The sequence below is a fragment of the Tupaia chinensis genome, unplaced genomic scaffold (genome assembly GCF_000334495.1).
Source record: "Tupaia chinensis unplaced genomic scaffold, TupChi_1.0 Scaffold000354_1, whole genome shotgun sequence".
Taxonomy (NCBI): Eukaryota; Metazoa; Chordata; class Mammalia; order Scandentia; family Tupaiidae; genus Tupaia; species Tupaia belangeri.
In genome coordinates this window covers 1,965,500-1,982,443 of record NW_006159849.1, presented here as the reverse complement: position 1 = coordinate 1,982,443, position 16,944 = coordinate 1,965,500, and the positions used below count along the sequence as shown (strand labels likewise).

Sequence of the window (16,944 nt, the reverse complement as noted above, 5' to 3'; positions counted from 1 at the left end):
GGAGGGAGGGAAATGGGGGGAGAGAGAGAGAGAGAGAAGAAGCAAGCCACCAGGTCTGGGACTCGAACCATGGTCAGCCACGTGGGAGCCCAGCACTCTTAACCACCATGCCACTTGCCGGTCCCTTCATTATTACACTCTAGATCTCTCTTCTGGGGCTCCTCTGCCTATTCAATATCTCTTTACTGAGTGGTCATAGGCACCTTAACGGAAACATCCCAACACATAACAATGACCTTTTCCCCCAAAACAGGATTTTCACTCCATGTTCTCTATTAACCCAGCAATACAGCCCCAGAGACTGAAAGTCATCCTTAATGTCTCCTTCACTCATACACCTACCTCTCATCTCTAAATTCTCAAGTATCTCTCAAACATAAGTACTTTTTTCCATAAAAATCCAACATTCCTGAGGCTTGAGTCACCATCATCTCCTACCTGGTCTACTTCGATGATCTCTTCCATTCACTAGTGACCACATTGTTACAGAATCAACTTTCAAAAACTAGGACTCTAACCACATCACTTCCTTGTGTCAATTTCGTCAAAAGTTTCCCTTTGATTTTCATAAAAAGCCCAAAGCTTTGTCATGGCTCCCAAAGTCTTCCTTGACATGTCTCCTACCTCCTTCTTCAGTCTCATTCTTACTTCTCCTTCCTTCCTCCTTGCTCTCTCAGTTTCTGCTCTACAAAGGCACCATGCTTTTCTCACCTCGGGGTATTTGCACATGCTATTTTCTTTGCCTGGAAAAAAATGTTTTCCTCCTATTTGCTTGATTAAATCCTATCCATCTTTCAGAGCTGAGTGGAGATATTTCTTTTCCAGGAAAGCACTCTCTGTCCCCAAGGTGAAGTTCAGTCTTCCATACACATGCCCTTATAACATGCTCACAGAATGTGAACTCCAGCAGGACAGGGACCAATCATGTCCTTTTCATGGCACGGTAGTGTGCACAGTAAGCTACTAGGTTTATTAAATAGTAGACACATGACTTATTAAAAATTAAAATGCAAGTTATTCATATTAAAACACTATCTTTCCTTCGCTTTCTCTTTTTAACACTATGCTTCTTAAAATTCACTCAGAATAACTGTCTACTCATTGGAACGGCACTCATTCTAACAATGGGGAATAAGAAAAGATGAGTAGAACTTAAAGCACAGAGCTTCAGGTCTCTTTGTGAAGTCCTCTGTAATTTCTCAGTGCTACATGAAATGCATGTTTTCTAGATTCCAACTGCACACACAGAAATATCTCAACTCATTTTGACAAAGTTATCCACTAGGGAGATGAATAAATAGCTTCACTAAATACATATGGTGCAATTACACCCAGCGATAAGTGACAATAGGTCTTGCTTTATGGTAATCTAAAAATTCAAAGCCCAATTATTTCAGCTGCACAGTAAATAATACTGAAAGGACGTGGTAGTAAAGCAACTTAAGAACATACTGTATTAGTAAAAGCTAATGATCTCTTTATGATCCACAAAGCCACTTGTTCTTCTGAAGGAAAAGAAAGCTTTTCATAAATTAAGAAAAAGAAAGCAAGCAAGCAATCCATGAGCTACAGCCAAGAACAAACTGAAAGCAGGGAGCACTCCTTTTGATCTTTCAGAGTAGTATTTAGTTAAAGAATGTATGCTGGACTACAGAAAAACATGACCAGAAACATGAGCACTTGAGACCTGAGAACTATGGTCTTTGGCAGCTGGCCTTTAAAAAATATATTTATAAGGAGAAAAAAAAAAAGAAGAAGAAGAAAAAAAAAAAGAAAAAGGACCGGTCTCCATAGCTCCAAATTTCAGGGCGAACTGACACTGACTTTAATAAAAAGGGTCAGTTTCAGACGCCTTTTTAGAACGCAGAAGCACTGCAAGTAATTGGTATAATTAGCAGTTTAGATATGCAAATCAAATTCAGACTTGAAATGACTGAGATGGAAAAGCAACCTCAACAGGAAAAGAGAAGGAAAGAGAGAAGGAGAGGAAAAAGCATTGGGAAAAATCACACACACAGCCACCCTGACCTTTCTGGAAGATCTGAGGTGAGCTGAAGACACATAAAGACAGATCTGGACTGAGTGATCCCTGGCACTCTGCAGAGACTGTAAGACAACCACGGTGAAGGAAAGAGGGCAAGAAAACTGCAAGTTTCCTCACCACACAGACCAAGATTTGGAGAATGACAATCAACAAAACAGATCTTAGAGCTTTTGTTTGCATACTTCCTGGACTTGTGGTGTTTATTATTTTTCTAATATGAACTAACGATGTAAGCCTTTGGTACCTCAAAAATAAAATCATCTGGCCAACAAAAATGTTTAGGGGAAGGGCAGTGGCACAGCAGTAACAGGTGATGCTCTGTGAGGCAGACTCTAATGGAAAGGTTGCTGGTTCAACACAGGGACCTTCCTAAGCATACAAGGGCCCATGGTCTCGGCTGGCTGGGATTGGGGATGAATCACAGAACCAAGACCCTGGTCAGGCGTACTGTCTCTCTGCCTATCTTTCTCTCACTCTCAAAGAAATACATAATAAGTTTTTTAAAAAATTAGGGGGAAAAAGTTAATTAAATAACATTAGTTTCTTTCTAAACCATCTTAGTACTAGGAGCTTGCAATTTACCTTGGTGCCCTTCTGCCTATTGATGGTCCATCTGGACCTAAAGCCATGAAGGGGCAGTACCACCCAATGTATCTCTAGGGTTCTGTGACTTGACCAGACCTTACCAGACTCACTTAATTTGTACTTTCTTTGTACATTGTATTTTTTCTTTCCTAATTCTTTACCCATTAGGCATTAAATAAACCTTTCAGTAATCATCCGTTTCTTGGCTATCTCCTGAATCCTGCATCTATCTTGTTCATCCTTCTGTTTCTAAGTCCAGCACAGTACCTGACACTTGCCATGGAGATAGGACCTAAGATTTGAAACAGCAATTTATCCAGAAGGGTTTAGCAGGTCTGAGTGGGGCCTAGATTCTGCATTTCTTTTTATTTTTCTTTCTTTTTATTTTTTCCTAGGTTTTTGCCATAGGGTGCATGTCCTGCTGCAGAGAGCCAGAGAGAGAGAAAGAGAGAGACAGAAAGTGAGAAATCACCCCCACCCAGGTGGCAGGAGGAGTTGTGGGGGACCGGGGACGGCTGGCTGCAATCCCTTCTTTTCCATTCTCCTCTCAAAATTTTGGGCAAGCCACACACAAAACCACTGTGGTTTTCGAGCTACCGGTTCTGGGCTTGAACTGCTGTTGGCCATGTGGGAACCCAGAGCCTTAACCTCTATGCCACTTGCTGGCCCATTCTACATTTCTAAAATACTCCCAAGTGATGCAGATGATACTGCCACATTTTGTATAGTAAGGTCCTACAGGATCTAATTGACAATCCAAATAGAGCTTTCCCATATAGGAATCTTATTTATCTTTCACTAAAAAATATATGTGTATATATATATACACATATATTTAGTGACTATTACTTAGGTAGTCCCTAATTCAGATATTTGTATGGATATTTTCTTGGGGGAAATGAAAGGTGATCTTTTTATTTTTCTTTTCTGGGACTTGGGGGTCTGCACTACATATAGAGAGACTTAATTCCAAAACTGTACATGCTTATTTTGATGGGAAAGTTTTTGAAATCCATGCATAGTTTTTTTCATAATTGTATTTCCACAAAATTTTTGAAGACCTTCTCCCCCACCCTTTTCTATATTCTCTGGTGAATTCTGCCTCTCACCAGAAAATTTATCCATGTCTTTATTACTCCAATGAAAAATTCACTTGCATCAAGAGAATTTGACTGGTATGGGGGGGAGAAGTGAGCCTGGATTTTCTATAGAGCATCCTTTGTATGATAAAATCTTTTGAGAATATTAGTGTTTAGTTTTCTAGAGAAATTAGTGCATATGCATCACTTATGTATTTATCATATACAGAGGGTCCTCCTTATCTATGAGGATTTCTTTCGACTTATCGGATCTATATTGCATAGATTTTTCTGCCCAACAGTTTCCAAGTCATTGTGACCAGCGTGAAATGAGCAGATGGATATTGATATTTAAAACTTTACAGTGATTTCTACTCTTAATATTCAATAATTCCTTTGTAAAGTGATGAAGTTTTGAGCTGTTTCCTTAAACAATGATGCAATGATATAGATGTTTCCTGCAGACAATATCTGAGTGTCATTTTACACAAATGGTCTTGCCTCATACCATAATGCAAAGAGCAGATCCATGTTTAATGACTTTTCTATGGATTTAAAAGTAAATAGTTTAAAATACTTTGTTGACAACAATTCTTTCGCTACTACTTGCTGTCAGCTCGCCTGGAGGATTATTGCCAATGATAATTAGATGTGTTCATTTTATATATATATCCCTCTTCCACCTTAGACACACATAGACATACACACATGCATTTGCTAAAAAAGTCAACATGTGGTTTTATGTCTGTAGTACACCAATCAACATATCAAAATCCAAATTTAGCATCCTAATTCACAATACCACTTTTTTCCCCCTTTTTTCTCCCCCTCACTTAAAGTAAATTAAATTCAGCCTTTGTTGGAAGGAAATGTAAAATGTGTTTCACACATATATTTAACACTAATCTGTTCTCCCTACCTTAATTATGCTTTCAATTTCTGTGGGATCTTATATTCCAGAGACTCAATTTACTTTTATAAATATTCATTGATATCCCCCCTCCCATCTCCATTAGCACTGTTAAACGTGGCCCTCTATTTTGCATTTAGAGAAACTGAGGCACAAGGCAGAATCTATGGCTTGTCAAGTACCACTATAGAGCTGAAAATGTGACTTAGAAGCGCCTCTGATAAAGCAGCAGTCCTCTCGCCAAAGTTGAGGAATAATGGCGCAATGTTCAGGATTAAGTCAGGGCTAGCCTGCTCACATTCTAGGCACAGCTACATTCCTTATTTTGTACAAAGTGCAGTAACAGAATAGGTGCCCTGTGGTCAAAGAGAAATGATTACAGAAAAGAACAGTTGGAGAAAACAAGGCAAAAGTACTTGGATTTTAGTCGGTGGGAGTCCATCACAGTAACTAATGGGCTGAGAATGTTTCTATTTTTTCACCAAGTAATCCATATGCAAATTTCCTGCAGTATTCAATATGCACTTCCAAGCTCAGTAAATGTTTTCTATTCTTTTCTGCTTAGCTCTCTCAGCTTTTTCCAATTAGGGCCTGTTTATTTAGAAAAAAAGAAAATGTCTAAAGAAAGGATTAAGCTCTGTATCTTATGGAGAAAGAATGAATATTAGAAATTCTTTCAGGATCTAGAGGATGCATTCTTTACTCATCCTCCCTGCTGGGATGAGTAATGAGAATAAAGAAAAAGGGGGCTGAAGCTTTTTACTTCATTTGGTTTGTTCAGCTGAAAACATGCCTTTGACAATCAGGAATTAAATTCAAAATTCATGACAATTCAGACAATGGTGCACATGGAATAAGCCTGTGGGCAAAAATAAATAAATAAAAGAGACATGCAAGCTCAAAAAGACCCACCTGGTGAGCAGAAGTTCTGCAAAAGCAAGAGAATACACAATGAGGAGGGGACAGGAGGACAGGCTAGTGAGAAAAGGCATAAATAGCTGAAGTTAGTATTTATGTCCAATGTAGGTTACCCAAGAAACAGAGTTGCAAGTTGAAGAGATGTCACAAAGGTATAGCCTCTCAGGGAAGTAGCCAGGGAAGACCAATGAGAGAAAACCAAGTGTTTATATCTTCAGCAACTACACCCTTGAAGATTGGTGTTTGCTTGCCTCCTTTAGGTTTCAATCAGGATTTGTCAAGTTAGCTACGGACCTGTTCTATTTGTTAATTGACTGAGTGATTGAGAGAGAGAGAGAGAGAAAAAAAAAGAAAAAGAGAGAGAGACCAACAAACCAAAACCCTAAACTTGAATTCCATGGAAGACAGGATGTTCCATCCTGGTGCCTGAGAAGGAATTTCTGCCACTAAGAATGGCCTGCTTCAAGAGGCTATTGTGAAGCTCAAAGAAATAGCGTATATGATATTTCACAAACTTCAAAGCATCATACCAATGAATGAGAGGTCATAAGAAGCAGTTATGGTTGGCACTGTATTAAAGAAAAGGAAATATCCTGGATGCTTCCAGGATCATGAAACAGATTCTTACCAAATTGGGCTGTGAAGAGTCGGGCATAAAATGTATGAAAATGTTAGATTAATTTTCTCTCCTGGCATTTAGAGATTCAAAAGGAAAAAAGAATTGATAAATTATAGTTAACAATAACTGATAAATTACAGTCAAGTATATTTCACCTCGTGATTAAGTGATATAATGAACTCTTCAGAAATCCTCATACTAAGTTTTGTTACTTAAGAGATCAAGTATAAAGAAGCGAACTTCAGGGGCTGGCAGGTGGCATGGTGGTTAAAGTGCTGGACTTCAACATGATCATCCACAGTTTGAATCTCAGATCTGGCAGCTTCCTTTCTCACTTTCTCTTTCTCTCTCTCTCTTTCTCTGGTCAAATTAAAAAATAATAATAATAAATAAATGAAATATACAATTAAAAAAAAATAAAATAAAAGAAGCAAACTCTAGAAAAAGAAAGGTGTTGATACAATTAGGAAATAAAAGTCTCCCTTTAATGACAGTTAAAGGAAAGACAAGGAAACTGAATGAATTAGTTAGTGTATGCATGCAAGTCAGTGGCTAGAAGCATACCATGGTCTGTTTTCTCCCACAAATATTCCCCCCACAATCCACATCCTCCCCCAAGAAAAGAAGAAAAAAAGAAAAGGCTTCTTTGACTCTTATCAAACCACCTGCTTACACTGTCCATGAGAAAACCACCACCATTTATTTGTAAAAGTTAAAGTTCATTTTCCAACGCATTAGTTGAAAGGGGGGAAAAAGCCTCCAATGGTTAAATTTTAAGTTCCAAGACACAGCAATGCTCTCAAATTTCAATTCCTTAAGTCTCAAGCTTAGAGAAAAATAAACTAAACAAAAGCCTGCCAGAAATCCAGGCTGGCTATTAAAATGTTACAACCAACCGCCATGGGTTTGAGACTGTTGATGGTATCCAAATCAACAGAAACGTCCTGGACAGAAGCCTTCAGATCACCATGGAACAGGCTTTGATGCCCTTTGTCTAATTCTGTAGAGACCCAATCCTCGAGTGGAATATTTTTGGCTGGTCAAATAAATGCCTTTCCCAGAAAGCCAAAGGGCTTGGACACATCATTCTGATACTCAGCTCATTCTTAAGTAACTCTACACACTGGATCTAACTCTCAGCTTTAGGGCACACCAAAAGACATTACATTTTTTTCTCTCTCTCCTTTTGATCCCATGGGCCAGTTGTATTTTTTTCTCTCCTTTCATTACCAAAGTAGCTTCCTCCTTGAGCCAACTTGAATAATCCCTCAACAGTAACCGCATTACAACAACGGCCGTGTACATGAGAGAGCTGATCAGGCTTTAATAACTTGGGGTGTTTAGTCTTTATCTTGCTTTTTCTTCTGCAGCTTCCCTGACATGGTGAGAGCTCCTCCAAAAGGGGCACGTTTCTGCCTCAACTGCCAGGCACATCAATAACAAGAACAATCTTCACTTGCAGCCCCAAGCTGATTAACCTCCCCCATCTTCCCTGGCAAATCGTCTAAGAAGTGTCCTGGAGAACCTGCCCTGGAACTCGCAGCATGGCATAAGCAGTTGGAGCTCAAACCTGAAAAATCTTCACTAGGCCTCTAAGCCACCTGCCTCCCATGGTGCCACAGTACGGGAAGAAAATCTCAAAGTGCCTCCATATCTATATATCTGTTCCCTCTTTGAAGGTGTGGCCTAGGGGTCTCAAATGGAAAACAGGATAAAATAATCATCAAGCAGTGGGTTTGGAGCCCTTTCCTGAGAGTGTTTTACACTGCCTACACATTAAACCTGTTCTTGTTTATGCAGTAATCAATGTATTTGGATTGAATAACACTTCCCCAGTTTGGCTGCCTAGCCAATTAATGTCTTTGCTTTCACCTTTATAATTAGCACATTCAAAAAGAAGATTTTAAAAGTTGCTATTGAGGTGGCAGTGAAGAGAAGGCATGAGACTGTGTGCAGAAGGAACAAAGACTCCAACTACAGGGAGTTGTGAGATGAACCCGGAGATGGAATTTGCATATTGCAGACATGTCAGCCAAGGGACTTATCAGGCAGCCCTAAGGATATACCACCAGGGCAGTACTGACATCGAAAATTAGATCCTCATCCCAGAGGCAATGCTAGAGAATGTGATTTTAAATAGAAGCCATATTTAAAAACCTTGCTGTTAGGCATATACATATACTACGACTCTAGAAAACACAGAAAGAAATCTGCACTGACAGGCTTCTTGGTGAGGTTTCTTTAATTCTCATTCCCAGTCCAGCTTAGATGCACAAAGGAAAAAGCTTCTTAATGTTTTTCCTTTTGTCTTAAAAATTAAGCATTTACATCATCTGATCAGGTCCACACAAAGACTCACACCGTGAATGTTGCAAGACTGTGCAAAATGTTCTTCCTGAAGTGACCATGGGGCAAACCAAGCAGCCTCTTGGGAATGAGAAATGAGGCCTCAGACAAAGGGATCATCACAGCTCATGAATCAGACCTTCAGTGTGGGAACTCAGGGGTAGCAAATGCTACACTCTTAAAGTTCTTCATAAAAAGTTGATTGGTAATGGAAGGCTGTGATTCCTTCAGTCACCCAAAGCCCTGATTTTCTCCCAGAATGTTGCAACATTGCCTCTACTCCCTCAGTATCCTGGAAGCATATTTTGGAAGTAAATGTCTGTCATATGCAACCACCAAGCCCTTATGAGAACAACAACTCAATTCAGAGTTTCATGTGCTTTCCCCCACTATGTGTAGCAACAATAAGGCTCTCTGTAAATGAGAAGAGAAAGAAAGCACCATTTTATTGAGCATCTAGTAGAAACTAGGCCACAGGCCAGGTAAAATCAGAAAGTTTTCCTAAATTAATTCTAAAAAAATTGTTGTGAGTCATGAGGCTCATTTTACTAGTGAAGGATTGGAAACTCAAAAAAGGCAAGCAATAATGCCTAAAAGTAAATGTAGTAGGGACTGGACTAAGAATGGTGTGCCAACAGAGCCCTCTTTCTCTTCCTTCTACCCTGTTATCCTGAGAGTCCTTAATAAATTTACCTTTTTTTTTTTTTAAAGAATTTTGACATAGGGCACATGCACTCACCAAGGACAGACAGAGAGGGACAGCAGGAAAGTGAGTAATCACCCCCCAGGAGGGATGGCCACATTGAAATCCCTTCTCCTCGATTCTCTGCCTGGGATCTTGGACACTTACACACAAGTGACCAGTGTGATTTTCAAGCCACCAGGTCTGGGACTTAAATCACAGCTGGCCACGTAGGAGTCCAGTGCTCCAATCACCACACCACCGGCTGACCCCAAGAAGCTTCTCTTCTTAAGCACAGGGCTCTGCCTTAAGATTTCATTTCATTGTTCATTTAGTCAATAAACAGGTGTTGGGTTTCACTCTAGGCTAGATACTATGGTAAAATCTCAGCATGTGAAGAATGGGATAGAGTCCTTGCCCTCAGAAAACTCACAAATAATTGGCTATGTGGGCACATATGCAAACAGATGCAATTCAATGTGATATAATCAAAGACAAAAGCAAAAACAGAGACTGCGTGAATCTAGACAATATCGTAAAGAAAGTAACTTCTGACACGGGTGTCAAGATATGACTAGGAGTCTCAAGTACTGAGTAAATCATGTAGGGACATCCAGGCTGAGGAAATAATATTGGTCAAGCTTCAGGTGGGAAAATAGGTAACATGTGGGAGCAAGCTGCAAGAGCCGTTCCCTGGTGGTTAAATAGAGGGTTAAAGGTCTGGGTCAGGCTGCAGTGAAGACTGTAGGAAAGCCGTGAACCCCACTCTACACCTGATGTTTTGTTTTGTTTCAGTAGCTAGTCTGTAGATAGGGGCTTTTGCTGTGTTCTGTGTCCCTCCCTCCCAAATGCACATTTTGAAATCTTAATCTATAAGTGATGGTTTTAGGAGGTGGGGCTTTGGGGAGGTGATTATGTCATAAAGGTGGGGGTCTCATGAATGAAATGAAGGCCCTTGTAAAAGTGACCTTGGAGAGCTAGTTAGCTTCTTCTACCATGAGAGGACACAGAAAAAACACATGACAGCTAGAAGCGGGTCCCCACCAAACGTCAAATCTGCCAGTGCTTTTATTTTGGACTTCTCAGCTTCTAGAACTGTGAGAAATAAATTTCTGTTGTTTATAGCCTGCCCCCAATATAAGGTAGCCTGCCCCCAGTATAAGGTATTTTGTTATAGCAGCCTGAAAAGACCAAGACAGCTTTAAAATGAAAATGAGGACATATAAATCCCCTAATTAAAATATTCCACCAGCTTCCACAGAATTTAGAATAAAATGCAAATCCCTCTTCACTGTTGGCCAACAAGGCCCATGTGATCTGGTCTCTGCCATATCTCTGACTTCATCCCTTCCACTGTCCTCACAAATATTCTAGGTACACTTCCTAAATAAAACACATGATGCCCTTCCCACGTTAGGGTCTTTTGCATGCCATTTCCTCTCCCAAACACGGTCTCTGACTCTTCTCAGAACGGTTTCTTCTCAGACTTCGGTTCCACCACGATTTCCTGAAAGACTTCTCCCACCTCCTCCTCTTAGACAGTCTCTCTGAGTTCTGGGTTGAATTGTGTTACTCCCAAATTTATGTGTTGCAATCCTACCTGCCAGTACTTCACACTGTGTCAGAGTGAGGTCTTTACAGGGGTAACCATGTTAAAATGAGGTTATTAGGATGGACACTAAGCCAAATGTCTGGTATCTATATAAAAACAAGAAATTCGAATGCAGAGGTATACACAAAGAGATGATGATGTGAAAATATAGGAGAACACTGTGTGAATGTGAAAATGGCCATCTATTAGCTAAAGAGAGGAGTCTGGAACAGATTCTTCCTCACAGCCCTTAGCTGAAACAAACTCTGCCAATGCCTTGATTTTGGACTTGCAGTCTCCAAAATTGTGAGACAATACATTTCTGTTAGTTAAGCCATCCAGTTTGTGGTACTTTGTGATGGCAAGCCTTGCTAATAAATACGTGCACCACATTCCCTGTTTATTTCTTCTGTAGCACCTGCCACTATCCAGAATCATCTGGTTTACTTACTGCTTGCCTATTACTGCTGCCTAGCCCCACGCAGGCACGGTTCTTTTGCTTGGTTCATCTTTCTCCCTCTTGGCACACAGTAAGTCCCAGTAAGTATTTTTTTTTTCTTTTTTGGAGAGGTTTTTGCTATAGGGCTCATGTACTTGCCAGAAAGACAGAGAGAGACAGAGAGACAGAGTGTGAGAAATCACCCCCATAGAGGATGGCCATGCCGCAATCCCTTCTCCTCCATTCTCCTCTCGGGATCTTGGACACGCACACACATGTGCCTGGAACAGTAAGTTTTTCATTGAATGAGTTAATGAAAAGATTGTGTTTTGGTGGACTGGTCATTGGTGTTCATTTATTCATCATGTACTCTAATCAACTTACAGTTGGTCACAGGGCCTACCCACCCTGAGCAAACAAGGGAAAACTAGTCCTCAGGAAACCAAGAGGATTCACTAACAGTGAGGTCAGCACCATCTACCAGTGCCTTCACAAATTCTCATTTTGCTCTTTGCCCAAGTTCTCCATGTGAGCATAGTTTGAAAGATCTAGTTTTTTTTTTTTTTTTTCCCAATGTCCTGATATCCCGCCAAACCAGATTCAATTGATTGAAATATAGCCTGCTGATGCTTTTGTAAGGCTAAAGAAGCGGATGGCAACCTTCCACCCTTTTGCTGAATGGTGTAATTGGCCTGCCATAGAGAATTGGGGAATTTTAACACATTCCCCATTTGGCTGAGCTCACCCATTATTCCTCAGTTGCTATCAGAGCCACAGACTTTTCTTCTTCAGGGTCATTAAGCTTGTCAAAACTAATTTGTCACCACAACTGCTGACCCTCATTGCTCTGACAGCAACACAAGGATCACCCTAAATAGGCTCTTGCATTACAAGAAAGTAAATGGCTCATCAGAACCCACTGTGCTCTTGCTGTATGGCTTATAATGGCTTTCTGACCCCAGAAGATGAGGTAACAGTATCCCCTAAGTGACACAGGTCACCAAACCCATGTAGTGATCATCCTGCTACTACAATAAACAAACAAACAAGTAAAATGAAGAAATGCTTGAAATACAGGCTTGCATCTGATTTGTGACTAAAATATGCTGTTCCCTGGCTTTGAGAAAATCCGAATATATTACATGTTCTCTCCATGCAACCACCCAATGGCAGTCAGGTGGAATTAAACATGCCATAAATCATGGGTCTCTAATAAGCCAGTCAGAATAACATTCTTTGAGAGTGTCTTGATTGTAAATGCAAAAATATTCCAAAATTAAGGTTGCCAACATTTGAGAGGAAGAAGGAAACTTGCTGTGAGGAAACAGCGTCCCGTTCTGAAACAGTACTTTGTGGGCTCACCCATACTGAGAATAGTTACCAACCATTTGCTCGATTTGGCAGGTTTTGTACGTCTGCATGCAAATCTCTGCACACTCAGACAAAGGTAAGAACAAGTCTATTAATTTCAAAAGAATGAGGGGATCCGGCAATCAGGCATCAGGAAAAGTTTCATTAACACTTTCAGGCTCAAGGGTACCATTTAATACTTGAACTAATAAAACTCCCTCAAATAAAAAGTTAATCATGATCTCAATGTATCTTGATAGAAACATCACATGTGAAAATTACATTATCAAAGAACTTTCACTCTTTTCCCCTAACAAGATTCGGCCCTACAAACTGAGTTTGAAATAATCAGCTGCAACTGCATTTTCTTGGTGGCATTATAGATTAGATGCAATGACAATATATAAAGTAACAGTAGAAATACCAAATGCTCACACTCACACCTTACTAGTTTCTTCCCCAGCAATATTAATTTTCTCTTTCTAAAAGGGGTCCCAGTTCCCTAATGAAAATTAACACTGTACGTGTACCACTGGCAAAAGAATTATATCTCTTGAAAAAAGGCCAAGTCTTTGGTTGTTTACTTATATTTATTCAAACAGATCTGTAGGCCCATAGTTCCTCACTGATGTCATGCCTTTGGGCAGTTTTTTGGTTTGCTTTTCATTTGAGAAGAGACTACAGGATGGGTTGAAAAACAGTAAAAAGGGGAGAAATGAGAAAAATGGGGAATACATAAGCCATCACTTCATGGGAGTTACAGATTAGCTACTTTCTAATGATGTCACTCGGTTTTCACTCTGGCAACAGGGATCCCCCACCCCCACCCCCTGCACTTTCAGTGAGGAGTAAGCTAAAAACTTGGCAAATTGCAGAGTAACAAAGTCCTGAATTGGCAGCCAAGATTTGGATGTGAATTTTAAGTTGTTTTCTCCCCAAATGTCCAACAAGATCTGCTGTGATTTAAGAAGGGGGAGAAAGGGATTTATTGATGTATAAAAAGCCACATTTCAGAGATGCCAGTGCTAATCAATAACTGGGATTTAACAAAAGACCATGTTCGGCTCAGTAATGAAAAGGACATACATATAAAGGCAAGTATAATTACATGGTATAAATAAGGGAGAGGTTGCCAGAGCTTGCGTGTTGCCAAGTGCCTCAAATATTCATGTTCTTTGAAAGACTTATTTTTGTGTCTATGGAGGATGAATAAACCTTGCTAAAAAAAATAAGGCTCTTCCCAAACCTTTGCTCATTTCTGGAATTGAACCCATTTGCAGGTTCTGAAATGTTTAACTTTGTTTTTCATTAATTCGACATGTTCGCACATCCCCTGCACTTCTGGAGCTCTGAACAAAACTGGCAGTGAGAGCATGTTGCAACCCTGAAGCGAGGACCGCTCCTCCGGCACCGCCGGTCCTGCTACAGATGTGCTGTGTGGTCTCATGAGATGTCAGGCCACACTCCGCATCCCTGTGAAATCTGAGCTATCCTCAGAATCAGGAAACTTTTTGGTCCTGAGCCAAGTGGGATCTCACTTCCTAATTTTCATTTGATTCAGATAGAGTCCAAGTCAGCTCTGTGCTATTGGGACCAATCTCCAATGCAGAGAGAAAATATGAGGAATATTAGTTGCTGATGAATGGAGGCTCCTTTCTTGATCTTAAGTTTAACACCCACAATGTGTGTGTGTGTGTGTGTGTGTGTGTGTGTGTGTGTGTAGGGGATCAGTTAGGAGATTGCTATGTTAATCAGTGTTAAGAATTGCAAGGAAAGCAAAATTTGCCAATGCAGTCTTATATTTTAAAAACGTTGATCTAGATAAAGAGAAAGAGAGAGAGAAAGAAGAACATGGTCTCATGCCACCATCCCCCTCCTGGCCTTTCCCAATCAGCCAGGATCACAATTGCGTGTGCACACATTGATCTGGGAACCAGCACTATGCTACAGCTGTATCATCAGGGCTGGACTGGGTCGCCACTGTGATGCCACGGTGAGGCCAAGGCAAACTGGCCTCATGGGCAATGGTTTCTAGTACAGGAAGTATAAACAGACATGCCTTTTGGAGACAGTACATGGAAGGGCCTTCTACTCATTTACCCTTATGTCAATTTTCAGATTCATTTCTGAATCTGATTGCCAAGAAGCTGCAATGAACTGAACACCATCTCCCACTGGTAAATTGGACACTTTTTCCAATCTGTGAGACTGCGTGAACTGCTTCAGGCTGTTGCACATGTTTTGAGTACACAACTGTGGTAGTACAGTCACTGGTAGAAGTTCCTAGTAACTGGAGGTGTTTTCTAAGCAGACGCAGAGAAAGTGCTGGGTTGCAAAGAAGCACTGCTGGCCCGGCCATTAGCTTCAAGGAGAGAATGTATTATGTTTATCACAGATTGATGGGACTAATTTACAGAATCATCAGCGAATGTGATGTATCTCCTCAGTCTCTCACATAGCCTTTTCTAGACAGAAAGATAAATCTGGAGCTCAGCACAAGCTCATTTAATTTTCACCTGACAGCCAGTAATAACAGAAGCATCTTATAAAGGTTATGTTTCGATGAAAAAAATCTATTACTGGGTGTATAAAACACACTTGCATTAATTACATTTTCTTTGGATTGCATTTGACAAAAGGTCAAGGAACTACCAAAAAAAAAAAAAAACCATAAAAGAGAATTCTACTTATTATTTAAAATTTTCTTTTCCTAATTTCCCAGAAATTCCATAACATATTCTATACTTTAGTTACTTTTCATGTTTAATTAAATTTGATCTTCTGAAGATGACTAAGCAAATATATTATCAGGTATATAACAAGAATCAATTATTATCCAACAGATGACGTATCTATATTTCTAAGAATGCCTGTGTCTAGAACATTCCTTACCTGTCATCCTAGAATATGCAAAAAGAACAAGAGACAAGAACAGAATCTTTTCAAATACTGTCTTAACAAAATATATTGTTAAAATTATTTATAACAGGCAATGACAAAGCCCTTGTAATTTAAGATTTTTTTTTAGGCTTTTTGCTATAGGGCACCTATGCTTGCTGGAAAGACAGAGAGAAACAATGAGAGGGAAAGTGAGAAATCACCCCCCAGGAGGGATGGCCATGGTACAACCCCTTCTGCTCCACCCCCCCTGGATTTTGGGCACACAAGTACATGTACCTGGCATGATTTTCAAGCTGCCAGGTCTGGGACTTGAACCGGGGTTGGCCATGTGGGAATCCAGCCCTTCAACCACCATGCCAACTGCTGTCCCAAACTCTTTATCTTAATCATCAAGATTCTAGAAAAGAGTTGTAAAATATTAGTGGAAACAAACAAACAAACAAACAAACGCTCCCTAACCTCTCACCAAACATGAAGATAAGAAGATCAGTACAGTGGAAGAAGTTGCTGGAGGATGCTGCTTCCAAGATCAGTTATGTTCGTCTTTGCAGTGAATAGCACATCTCCCTCATCCAGGTGTACCACGAGATGACTAATGACTGACAGCTTCTAACTCCACACATCCTCCCCCATTCTGTGCTGGTTACTTGGACCCCAGGAAATGAAGGGAATTGGGAGACAAAGCGTATGAAGACCACCACAACTTCATATAACCCTGACCATCATACATATACTTGTCACTGTATGTTAAAACCATCTCCTCAAAGTGTCATCTTCAGACCACAGTGTCAGTATTACCTGACATTTGGCAAAAATCCAGAATTCCAGACCCCCAATGTCTAATAAATCAGAATTTCCATTTTTAACAGGAAACCTGGGTTTGAAACACAAAACAGTGGTCCTCTCTGCTCTATTAGACATTAGCTAGTGTAGAAGCAGTAAGAGGGCAGATATCTTCACCAGCTATCTTCACCAGCTATCTTCACCTTTCTTAGATACTGATAAATCCCTGATGGCTAGAACAATGCCTGACACACACCAAGTGCTCACTACACCTCTTATTTGCTGATGATTTTGAAGGAAGCCCTGAACAGGACTGATAAACTTCACACCACTGCTGCAAAATGATTATCACTTCCGGGGACCAGCAGTTAGCGTAATGGCTATGTCACTGGACTCCCATGTAGTCGACCGTGGTTCGTGTCCCGGACCCAGTGGCTTAAAACTCACGCCAGGCACGTGTGCGTGCGTGCTCAAGATCCCGAGAAGAGAATGGAGGAAAAGGGACTGCGGCGTGACCATTCCCACTGGGGGGTGATTTCTCGCTTTCTGTCTCTATGTCTCTGTCTGTCTAGGAAGCACACACGCCCTATAACAAAAAAAACCTCTCCAAAAAAAAAAAAAGATTATGGCTTTATTTTTTTTTTTTTTTTTTTTTTTTTTTTTTTTTTTTTTTTTTTTTTTTTACTGACCAGTTACT

General features: G+C 40.3%; 1 protein-coding gene and 1 long non-coding RNA gene across 6 annotated transcripts in view; one reads left to right on the top strand and one right to left on the bottom strand.

The window, feature by feature from the left end:
- GLIS3 (GLIS family zinc finger 3) overlaps positions 1–16,944 on the bottom strand; it is a 550,468-nt gene that overhangs the window by 141,439 nt on the left and 392,085 nt on the right. The window lies entirely within an intron of this gene.
- Positions 10,093–16,944, top strand: part of LOC102470719 (uncharacterized) — a 19,142-nt gene continuing 12,290 nt past the window's right edge. Inside the window, exons 1-2 of the long non-coding RNA XR_335145.1 lie at positions 10,093–10,280; positions 12,618–12,660. This is a non-coding gene — a long non-coding RNA (uncharacterized LOC102470719). The remainder of the gene's footprint in view (positions 10,281–12,617; positions 12,661–16,944) is intronic.